Genomic DNA, 12350 nt, shown 5'->3' on the forward strand with positions numbered 1-12350 from the left:
TTTTAATAAGAAAACCATTAGCACACAGAGCTATGTATTAATACCTGTCATTGTTGCATTTGTGTTGTTTGATAGTTTCCTAATCCTTATACTTACTTAGCTTCTAGCAGCACTTTACTTATTCTTCTTGTTTCTCTCCAATGTTTAGGGTTCCTTTAAATATTTTCTGTAGTACCACTAAAAGTGGTCTTAAGTAAATTGCTTTAGTTTGTGTTTATCATGGAAAGTGTTATTTTTCCCATCAATTATGAAGGATGGCTTTGCTTGCTACATCAGCAGTTATTCTCTTTCAAACTTTGAAATATACTGGCTTGTGCCCTCTGGGACTTTCAGAGCTCCTGTTGTGAAAGCACTATTATTCCGATAGATTTGCATTTATGTAGGACTTGAAGCTAGTCTCTTGCAGCTTTCAAGCTTCATTATTTAATTATTTCCCCCCCTGGTACTTCTAGACAGGGTTTCTCTGTGTAGCCCTGGCTGCCCTGGAACTCACTCTATAGACCAGGCTGGCTTCTCCCTCCTAAATGCTGGGATCAAAGGCATGAGCCACCACTGCCAGGCTAACTTTCAGCCTTCTTTGCTCTATATACTCACAATATAATGTAAGGAAGCTCTTTTCAAGTCTTTTCTGTTTGGGTGACTTATCTAGATAATCACATCTTCTCCTGGGTTTTATTAATTTCATACTGTGATTTTATTGAGTATGTGTTCTATTAACTTGAACTTCTCTCATCTATGCCCACAGTGCCTAGATGGTGTCCCACACCTATACTATATTTTATCTGTGTCATTGTCTAACCTAATGAATCTGCCTTGTCTTCAAGTCCTCATATTCTTGTTTTGCTTTTTTTTTTTTCCTCCTTGGAGGTTTTTCTGTGTGTAGCCATGGGTGTCCTGGAACTTACTATGGAGACCTTAAACTCAGAGATCTACCTGTTTCTTCTCCTGAGTGCTGGAATTAAAGGTGAGCATCACCAATCCTGGCATGTCCTCATATTCTTAATTTATTTATTCTGTGAGGCTTTTTTACTCAATTTACTTTTTCACTTCCAAAATTACTAATCTTTTTCAGTATTTCTCTGTTAAATTCCACTTTTATATTGTGCTGGTGTCCTTATCTGTTTGCTTCTGCTCTTTTTTAATTCATTCAGAAATCTGTGTACTCTCTGATTTTACTGTCTAGTCTTACAATCATTATTTTGAATTATTTGGGATTCCACCTTACTCTCAAAGAGTACACTGCTATAGAATAGTAACTGTAAAGTCTTATGTTCTGATTTTCCATGTTTCATGTGTCTCTGCAGTGAGATACAGTGGTTGGCTGTATTTTTACTTAATCACATGGTTGTTTCAGTAGAAAGATCTACAATATTCCAGAGGGACTAAATTACAGTAAGGCAGAGTTCCTCCCCACTAGACTGGAGGTGCAGCTCACATCTAAGCCCTCAGCTCACAGTCAATGCACTAGGTTTGCTCTCTAGTATTCCTTTGAGAATACAATATTATTTTTCTGACATAAACACACAACCAAAAGAGTCTACTATGAAAATACAGTGAGCATAAAAATCCATCCCTTCAACTCCAATAATTTGGGAGGAGGTAAAGGACAAAGGACATTATAATGCATGCTAAGGTACTCACTAACTAAAAGTAAAAATGGAAAAGACACATACAGATTAAGATTGGTGATATGTGCAGATGAAGATTAGTATTAGAGCAACAGAAAAAAACAGAAGACCAGAAATTAAACAAAATGGGGAACAGAAAGAAGAAAAGTGTGAGTAGAAAGATGACTCAGTGGTTAAAAGCACTTGTTCTTGCAGAGGATACAGGTTTGAATCCAAGTAACACCCACATGACAGCTCACAACCATCTCTAATTCCAGTTCCAGGGGATCCAACACCCTCTTCTGACCTCTACAGGCACCAGATATGCTTGTGGTGCACGTATACATGTATAGGCAAAATACACACATAAAATAAGTATGTTTTTATATCTAGAAATTTTTTTTAGTTTTTTTAAAAGATTTATCTATTTATGCACATCAGTGTTTTGCCTGTATGTGTATGTCTGTGTGAAGGTGTCAGATTCCTTGGAACTGGAGTTACAGACAGTGTGAGCTGCCATGTGGGTGCTGGGAATTGAACCTGGGTCCTCTGCAAGAACAGCCAGTTCTCTTAACCACCAAGCCATCTCTCCAGCCCCTAAAAGAAATTTTTAAGATGAAAAAATGCAGAGAATAATAAAGAAGGGAGGAAATAAGGTAACTCCAGTTAAAGAAAGAATAAAGAGAAAGGCTGGAAAGATGACACAGTGGTAAGATCTCATACTGAACTTGCACAGAAACTGAGGTAGGTTCCCAGCATCTACACTGGGTGGCCCATAAGCACCTGTAAATTCAGCTCTAAGGGTATCCAACGTCTAGCTGCCATAGGCGCCTACACTCACCTCTCCCTCTCCCCCTCAAAAAATATTAATAAAAATAAATCATAAAAGCCAAGTGGGGCCAGGCATTGGTGGCAGAGGCAGGCGCATCTCTCTGTGAGTTCAAAGTCAGCTTCATCTACAGAGTGAGTTCCAGGACAAGTTCCAAAGCTATACAGAGAAACCCTGTCTGTGTCTGGGGGAAAAAAAAAAGCCAGGTGTAGAGGTATACTCCTTTAATCCCAGCACTTGAAAATCAGAGTCAGGTGGATCTCTTAAGAGTTTAAGCCAGCGTGATCTATATAGTGAACTCCATTTGAGCCAAGGGTTTCATTGTGAGACCTTGTCTCAACACAAAGCAAAACAAAAATCTTAAACTAGTCAGAGGGAGGGGAGGGAAGATAAAGGAAGTATAACTAAACAACCTTAAATGATCTCAGCACTCATCAGCGAGACCCATTCCCAGTTCCAGGAGAATCTTCATTTTGGGCAGGACAAAGTCAGCCCATTAAACTGAAGACTGATATTAAAATAAAGCTGCCTGGCACAAGAATTAAACCAGTCAACACTGCAGCATGGAGAGGAAAGGGATTTACCAAGCTCCACATCTAGCTGAGGAGCAGCAGCTAAATGCCACTAGGGGGCCTATGATAGACTATGCTCTCATGCACAGGAGCAGCACTAAATGGGGGGGAGAGGAGGCTGATAATCATAGGAAAAGTGGAAATGGGATGGAGGGGAGGGGTTGAAGAGATATATATGATCTAAATACACTATTTTTTTAGAGATTTTATTATTTATTATGTGTACAACATTCTGCTTCCATGTATATCTGCACACAAGAAGAGGACACCAGACCTCATAGCGGGTGGTTGTGAGCCACCATGTGGTTGCTGGGAATTGGGAATTGAACTCATGACCTCTGGAAGAGCGGTGCTCTTAACCTCTGAGCCATTTCTCCAGCCCACTAAAGCCACTATTAACACATGAAATTACCAAAGGAAGAAAATATTGGGGAGGAGAGTTGGTTTTTCAAGACAAGGTTTCTCTTTAATTTTGGAGCATAGCCTGTGCTGGATCTAGCTCTGTAGACCAGGCTAACCTTGATTTGAACTCAGAGATCTGCCTGCCTCTACCTCCCAAGTGTTGGAACTAAAGGTGTGCACCACCACTACCCAGCAGAATATTTTTTCAAAGAAGGAAAAGAGAATGAGGTAGCTGTACAACCATCTATGTGGTCTTTGCCTGAGCCTGAGCCTGAGGTCTTCTGCCACACAGGTGCTACTCAGGCAGCCCATTCTGCTTCTGAGCTGGGGAGAGGGGGACTTGGGGGGATGTAGAAGTGTGCCTCTGCAGTCCCTTGTCAGAAAGCAGCATGAAGTGACCCTATTCTGTGTAGTCAGTGGGGAGCCAACTCAATCTTATCTCTTTCCAGTTTCCCACCTAGGCAGGGCACATACACTAAGCCTGCCTTTGTTCCAATCCTCTAGTAAACAGGGCTTTGAGTGGTCCACCCAGGTCTATAGCTCAGACCAGGATTCTACATCTTGGGCCACTGTAGTTGTTACTCAAAAGTTGTTCCCCATTACCCTGAGGAATTTTATAGACCAGGTCTTAAACATACAGTCCATGATACCTGCTCTGAGTTCCTGACATGAAGTAAGCTTGTCACTGCTCAGGTTAAGCATCTTCCTAGCACCAATTCTACCTCTGCCCACCCAGAACCAGCACAGTGTTTCTGTTCTTTCTGCTCTTTAAATGATGTTACTGAAAATACAGCAGAAATAGCCTGCTTTAAGCCATGGCTCCAAGCCTCTGTGGCTGCTCACTCAGCTTGTAGAGCAGAGAAATCCTGGGAGTTCTCCAGAATAGACTCTGCACTCACTCTTCCTTCTAATGGATTTCTTTCATTCTCTACTATTGAAAGTACTGTTTTTCCAGTGCCACACACTTAAATGCCCCCCCCCCAAAAGGGGAGAGGGGAAATCCCCTGGGGCCACCTTTGGAGTGCAAGAATTCCAGGTGGGATGTCACCTCTCACCCAGTATTTGTACGGGTCTAGGAATCTTATTTTTGGATAACAAGTGCTTTAACTACTGAGCAATTTCCTCAGAGAGTCTTCCCCAGTTTTTCTAAGAGCATACATGCATGAATGTGTGCACACACATGCTAGGTCCTATATTAAAATGTATTTTTAAAATCCTCCTTCCCAAATAAAAATAATTAATTCACAGAGTGTGGTGGTACATGCCTTTAGCCCCAAACATGTGGGTGGTAGAAGTTGATCTCTGTGAGTCTGAGGTCAGCACTGTCTACATAGAAAGTTCAGGCTAGCTAGGATTGTGTAGTGACACTCTGACTCTAAAAAGAAAAGGAAATTATCTGAAAAAACATACAAATAGACAATAAGTTTTTAATTGTTTTTTTGGGGGGTTGAGACTAAATCTCTCTCTCTCTCTCTCTCTCTCTCTCTCTCTCTCTCTCTCTCTCTCTAATAAGCAAGAGACTTTAACAAGAACTTTAATAAGCTTTTACACCATTAAATACAGGAACATTAACCCATAACTTGCAACACAAGTTATTTTTGTCTTTCTAACATATTTAGCAGATAAACTTGCTATCAACAAGGAAGTACAACACAGTCTACAGAACAAATATGATTTGTTTCAACTTTCAGGTTAGAAAATTTATGTTCTTGCTGCAATCTCAAGTAGCATTTAGTAAGTTTAGTTTCCCCTTTTTACCTTCTAATAGAAAGGATGATTTTAAAATGTAATTGTACATTTCACATTGGAAACAATCACAAGGAATCAACAAGTTTAGTTTAATTGACCGACTGATTTCACTGCCATTGTTAATTTTGAAAGAGGGCTCCTGTAGTATTGTGGGTTTCAGATAGGGAAAATAACCAGGCCAAGAGTAAAGAGTCTTGGCCTTTAGAGTGGGGGAGGGAACATGAAGCGGCACACTGGGCAGGTGCCGGACTTCTGAAGCCAGATGGACACACATGGCTTATGGAAATAGTGGTGGCACCGGAGCTTAGTTGCCACCTCCCCCTTCACATATTAACCACAGGAGATGGGACAGCACATTTCCTGGTCCACTGCACCATGATCTTCGGTGATCAGGATCTCAGGAAGCACATCAATGCTCTCCTTGCTTGTAGGTGGGTTAGCCACCTCGACATCAACGGCGAGAGACTCCAGGTGCACAAGAGTAGTCTCCATCACCTGGGCAAGGTGCTCTTCGAGAGCCATGTAAGTAAGATCCATATAGGAGATGGCTTCTGCCACTCCCAACCCATCTGCAAAGCCATCAAACAGGCTCCAGTCACTTCTAGGTCTTCGCTCACACTGGAGTCATCTTCCAGGTTGTTGTTTCCATCCAGCATGAACATCCCAGGCTGCATCAGCTCATGGCTGGTCTTGTTCGTTATCCCTCTCACTGCTGCTTTCGTTCTCTTTGTACTGCAGCCAAGTAATCCCTCCTTCCTGGGAGGCCTGCTCTTCTTCCTGAAGAGACGGTTCTTGCACTTCTTCAGGAGACAAGGTTTCTCTATTTAACAGTCCTAGCTGTCTTAGACCTAACTCTGTAGACCAGGTTGGCCTCAAACTAAGAGATCTGCCTGCCTCTGCCTCCAGAGTGCTGGGATTAAAGGCATGCACCACTACCACCCAGCTGCTATTATTTTTTTAAAACCTGAGAGTCAGTGGGAAGGGGTGGCAGCAACGGCACACAACAATAATCCCAGCACTCAAAAGACAGAGGCAAGCAGATCTCTGTAAATTTGAGGTCAGCCTGGTCTACAAAGCAAGTTCCAGGACAGCTATGGCTGTTACACAGTAAAACCTTCTCACCCATCACAAACAAAAACTGTGCGAAAGGAAGGAAGGAAGGAAGGAAGGAAGGGAGGGAGGGAGGGGGAGGGGAGGGAGGGAGGGAGGGAGGGAGGCAGGCAGGCAAAACCAAAGCATAATAAAGCAAGAATATTCTTAACTATTTTTTTCTGGACATAACTTATGTGGAAAGTTTATTGGAAGGTAAGGGAGTAAGGGAGAGAAGAGAGAAAGAGAAAGACAGAGACAGACAATGATCTGCCTTCTCAGAAAACAGGGGAAAGAGAGCCAGAATGAACTATTCTAATAGATAATAAGTAAAGCCTCATCTCTGGCACCCATACAACACTCTTGAGATAGCTGCCTCCAAATGTATAACTGCCATCAGCTTAAACATATGCCAAGTATAAAAGTGTATACTTTTATAAAAAATTGTATAAAAATTTGAAGATATCTGTTAGCAGCTGTTGAACAAAACACAGCACAGGACTGTGATTACAGGAGCGAGGTCAATCCCCTCTTTTGCCTAAAGTCATTTTCCCTACTGCAGATTAAGGGTGTTCAGAAGTGTCACAATCTGAGCAGCTATAGAGTGAGAAACTGCTGAATAGCTAGACTCTCTTGGGAAGGGCAGCAAAGAAGTCCACAGATATAAGCTTTAGAAACTTCCTAGAAATCTTTGCGGGTCTACACCACACTTAGGCCAGGGAAAGCACAACTACAAAGCAGTACAAGCCTACAAACAAAGCCTACCTGACTACCAAGAAACCCTGTCTGGAAAAGGATAATTAAAAAAAAAAAAAAAAAAAACAAAAAAAAAAAAAAACAAAGGAATAAAGACAATCATGAAAAGGCTAATGCACATCCCCTCTTCCCAAAAAGAACTGCCTGCCAAAACAAAATGCTATTAATAAATGCAGGATCCACACATTCAACTGCCTGTCCATCGTATCTTAAATTATGAAGAGAAGACAGTATTACCAGAAATAGAAGTACACAGGAAAGTGACCCATAGCCTACAAGAGTAACAAATTTCACACTCAAAAATAATGATGGAAACAGCAAAGACTTTCAAGGAAATTTCTATAATATGTAAGAATTGAAGAAAACCTGAACACAGTCAGGAAACTTAAAAAAACGTCAATAGAAAAATGGAAATCCTAAAATGGAAACTAACAAAAATGAAGTTACTTATAACAACTTAAAATATTACCAGACATCACAGTGATGTTGAAGCCATTGTGATTGTAGAAACACTATGGAAAACTTGAAGCCACAGTAACAGAATCTAAATGGAAGCTTAAATAGTTCAAAGTAATGAAAAATAGAATTCCAACAACAATATCAAGTTTAACACATGTACTAGAGAAAATAAAGACCAAAATGAGTGAAAAATACTGAAACCAGGCATAGTGACACATGTTTATAATCCTAGCCTTACAGAGTATGAGTCCAGTGAAACCCTGTCCCCGGCCCCCAAAAAAGCAAACAAATGTTCTATTGCAATCCAACCACTGGAAAGTAAAGACAAAAAATTGTAAAAGCACTGGCTGTGGTAGCACATCCTTTTAATCCAGACCTCTGAGTTGGAGGCCAGCTTGGCCTATAAAGTTCCAGGACAACCAGAACTACAGAGAAACCCTGTCTCAAAAAAATTATAAAAGCAATCAGGGAGGGGAAAAAGTCTATTACCAAAAGTTTTAATTAATTCATCTTATTCCTTAAGAAATTAGAAAAATAAAAGCAAATTAAACTCAGAAAGCTGAATTGAAGGGACCAGCTCCCCATTTCAGCAGCCATAACAGGCTAGCACGTGCTTGCCTGACCTTGCCTTGGTCACTAGGAGGTCAGATGCCTGCCTCGTGGCAAGGAACCAATCAGAAGTTAGCTGGTGGTGTTATGCTTTAAGGCTCTGGGTGTGCTTTACGGACAAGTGCACAGCAATGACACACAGAGCATAGCAATAGCCCTGGGAAAGCCTATGGGCCATAACAATCAGTTGACCAATCAACACAGGGCAAGTCTGGAGGCACACCAATCCTGAGCCTGTGCATACCCCTAGACACTCCCCTTACGCTGCTGCCCTATAAGATCTCTATGCAGTGGCTTCTAGCCTTCTTTTCTAGCCATCCGCCATGGTGGATGGATGAAAGGCCCCAGCTAATGGGGTTAGCTTATTAAACAACTGCAATAAAGCCTCCTGCTGTTTGCATCAAGCTTTCAACTCCACCCAGTGATTGGGGTCGTGGAGGTCCTGGACTGAGATCCTGGGGGCCTGAGCCTCTGGGGGTCTTTCAGAATGTAGCAGTTGCATGCCTTTAGTACCAGCACTCAGGAGACAAAGATGGTTTGAGGCCAGTCTTGTCTACACAGTTAAGTTCTAGGGCTACATAGTGAGACTCTGTCTTTAAAAAACATATTAAAAAAAAAAAAAAAGGGAAGACAGGAAGCAAGCAAGCACAATTGGAAGAACAGTATGGCCATGAGGTGAGGAGGGGCATATGAAGGATAGACCCAAGCAGAAACATAAGGATTTTCAAAAAAAAAAAAAAACCCAAAAAACAACAAACATTAGAATTAGGACATGCAGTTTGAGCCTAACTGACCTGCTGAACAAAATCATCAACATTTTCCACAGGACACCAACAAGACTCAGTATGAAAAGTATCATTCAAAAACAGGAAAATCTCAACTTGGTTATAAAAAGGTAGTAAAAAGAAGCTATGTGAGACATCGAATGACTTACAAACGGGTACCCACTATCTTTTATGCCATGACTGAACTAAACAGCAGTATGGTGCCTTGAAAACTGGGCATCAAGGCCGGTGGTGGCATACGCCTTTAATCCCAGCACTTGGGAGGCAGAGGCAGGTGGATCTCTGAGTTCGAGGCCAGCCTGGTCTCCAGAGTGAGTGCCAGGATAGGCTCCAAAGCCACACAGAGAAACCCTGTCTCAAAAAAAAACAAAAACAAACAAACAAAAAAAAAACAAAATAAAAAGAAAACAGGGCATCAAAACCCACAATGGGGGCTGGAAAGACAGCTCAGTGGTTAAGATACTTCCTGTTCTAGCACAAGATTTAAGTTCAGTTCCTAGCATAACCCATACGACGTAACCCCAGTTTCTGAGGATCTGAAGTTCCTCTTATGGCCTCCACCAGCACTGCATGCACTTACATACATTCAGGCAAAACACTCCTACACATACAATCAAAAATAAGTCTTAAAAAAACAGGCATGGTAGCCCATGCCTTTAATCCTAGCACTTGGGAGGCAGAGGCAGGCAGATCTCTGTGAATATGATGCCAGTCTGTTCTGCAAGTTCCAGGACATCCACACAGAGAAACTCTGTCCCGGGGGTGGAGGTGGGGAAATTTAGGCTAAGTATAGTGGTGCATATCTCAGCACTCAAAGAGACAGAGGAAAGCAGATCTCCTTGAGTTCCAGGCCAGCCACAGCCACATTGTGAAACCTTGCCCCCCAAAAAGGAAAGACCCGCTAAAGTAAGATTTAACAAGTCAAGTGTTTTACAGTATACCTTAATCTAAAGAGACCTTAAATCTCATCTGCTGGAAGTGACCACAGCTGGTGCCTGATGCCAGCATTTAGCAAAATAATTTTAAGAAATGATCTAAACTACACCTCCTTATAACTTCATAATTGACTCTAGCTCTTTAAGAGCTTCTCCTCTCCCACCCTGCTTATTTCAACCAAACATCTTTATTGTTTTAGCTGTTCCTTATATGAAAGCTTCAAATCTCCTTAATTCTCTGGATCATTTTCTGAAGCCCACGCAAAGTTCCCATGTTTTAAAAGCTTGTCAAGTTTCAAAAGAAAACTGAAGAATTAGAATACATCTTCTAATTTTTCTAAGTACAGTTTATAAAAATGTTATTACCATTTCATAAAACAAAATGCACCTTAAGATAAATATTTTTTGGACAGTCTCACTATGGAGCTGGCCTAGAACTCGATATTCAGACCAGTCTGGCTTCAACTCAGAGATCTATCTGACTTTGCCTCCCTAGCCCTGGGACTAGGTGTGCACCACTATGACTACACATCTTAATATTTTTAAAGCAACAAGTATGTAGTCCCAGGATAATATACAAAAATCTGTGGGAATTTTACACCAATACTTTTGCAGAATGATGGCATTAGGGGGTCTTTTTTTTGCGGGGGGAGGGGGAGGTCTCTGTAGGTTTGGAGCTCAAAAGTAAAAAACTAGGGCTGGAGAGATGGCTCAGAGATTAAGAGCACTGACTGCTCTTCCATAAGTCCTGAGTTCAATTCCCAGCAACCACATGGTGTGGCTCACAACCATCCATTATGAGACCTGGTGCCCTCATCTGGTGTGCAGATATAAATGGAAGCAGAATGTTATATACATAATAAATGAATAAAATCTTTTTTAAAAAAAAAAGTGAAAAATTACAGATTCATGCTGGGCAATGGTGGTGCACGCTTTTAATTCCAGCACTTGGGAGGCAGAGTTCAAAGCCAGCCTGGTCTACAGAGAGAGTTCCAGAACAGGCTCCAAAGCAATACAGAGAAACCCTGTCTCAAAAAAACAAACAAACAAACAAACAAACAAACAAAAAAACTATAGATTCAATCTTAATAGAACTGAAGGTGACAGTTGCCACGGGCTTTCTAGCACTACAGTCCCATTCATGTATCATAAAACATGCCAGACTTCACCAGGTTTTTCTCTTCTTTTTTGGCATTAAATTATGTTATTTGAAAAGAGAGTCGAAAAAGAAGGAATAAAGAGAAGGTGATGGGAGGAAGAAGGGGGAAAGGAGGTTGGAGGCTCAGCAGTTAAGAGCACTGGTTACTCTTCCAGAGGTCCTGAGTTCAATTCTCAGCACTCAACTCATATGATGGCTCACAAATGTCTATAACTTTAGACCCAGACCCATGGGATTGGATGAACTCTTTGGTGTTCAGATGTATATGCAGACAAAACACCCATATACATTTAGTACAAAAACAAGTAGGGGCTAGAGAGATGGCTCACAGGTTAAGAGCCCTGGCTGTTATTCCAGAGGCTTGGCACCCACATGGCAGCTCACATCTGTCTGTAACTCCATTTCCAAGGAATATGACACCCTCACATATACATACATGCATGCAAAACCCCAATGCACCTAAGAAAAATAAATTGTTTAAAAAATAGTAGTTAAAAAAAAAAAAGCCAGGTGTCCTGTGGTCATAGTGTGGGAGAGCCACCCCACCCCCCACCAGCTGCAACACTCAGAAGACCAGGCCGTGCACCTTGCCAGGGCAATATAATTAAGCCAACACATTCAGCACAAGTGTAGATGAGCCAGCCCCAAAATTGTATAGCTGTCCCATTTCCCATCTGGCAGTTGCTCAGGCCTAGACCCAGAGTTATGAGTTGGCCTACCCATCCATCTCATCTATTATTAGGAGCACATGAAGGAACCTGACCCACAGACCCAAAGCTGCAGGATCTCCACAACACAGAGCAACAACAAACTATCCAAAGAGAGTCCTAGTGAGGGCCCAGCATCTATAGTGTAACAGAAGCCAGAAGCCTCCAACCAGACTCAATGACTCTGCAATGAACACTTGCAAGTAAAACTGTACGGTTAAGGGGTTATACAGTGTTGACTTGTTGGGTTGCACTGCAGCTTCTATGACAAGATTTTTAATTTCTTCCCTTTTTCAAAACATGTTTCTCATTTTTATTTTCTTCATTTTTTTCTCTTGATATTGTTTCATTGGGGGGAGGAGTGGAGAACAGATGCAAAGGGACTGAGAATGAATGGTATGAAGATACACGATGCGAAAACCTCATAAAATCAAAAAACAACAACAACAAAAACAAAAACAACAACAACAAAAACAGGTGCGGTGGTGCATGCCTTTAATCCCAGCAGAGGCAGTAACAGACCCAGACCAACCTGGTACACAGGGTGAGTTCTGGGATAGCCAGAGCTACACAGAGAAACTCTGTCTCAAAAAAAAAAAAAAAAAAAAAACAAAGAAAGGAAGGACGTGGGGGGAGGGGGAGAGCCAAACACTATGAGTACTTAGAAGACTGAGGAGTAATAAAAGTGAATT

At 41.6% G+C, this 12350-nt stretch overlaps 1 protein-coding gene and 1 pseudogene across 1 annotated transcript in view; both read right to left on the reverse strand.

Annotated features, from left to right (window-relative positions):
• Naa15 (N-alpha-acetyltransferase 15, NatA auxiliary subunit) overlaps nt 1-12350 on the reverse strand; it is a 66266-nt gene that overhangs the window by 37500 nt on the left and 16416 nt on the right. The window lies entirely within an intron of this gene.
• On the reverse strand, nt 2627-6077 carry LOC113839204 (annotated as a pseudogene).

This window comes from Cricetulus griseus (assembly GCF_003668045.3).
Source record: "Cricetulus griseus strain 17A/GY chromosome 1 unlocalized genomic scaffold, alternate assembly CriGri-PICRH-1.0 chr1_0, whole genome shotgun sequence".
Classification (NCBI taxonomy): Eukaryota; Metazoa; Chordata; class Mammalia; order Rodentia; family Cricetidae; genus Cricetulus; species Cricetulus griseus.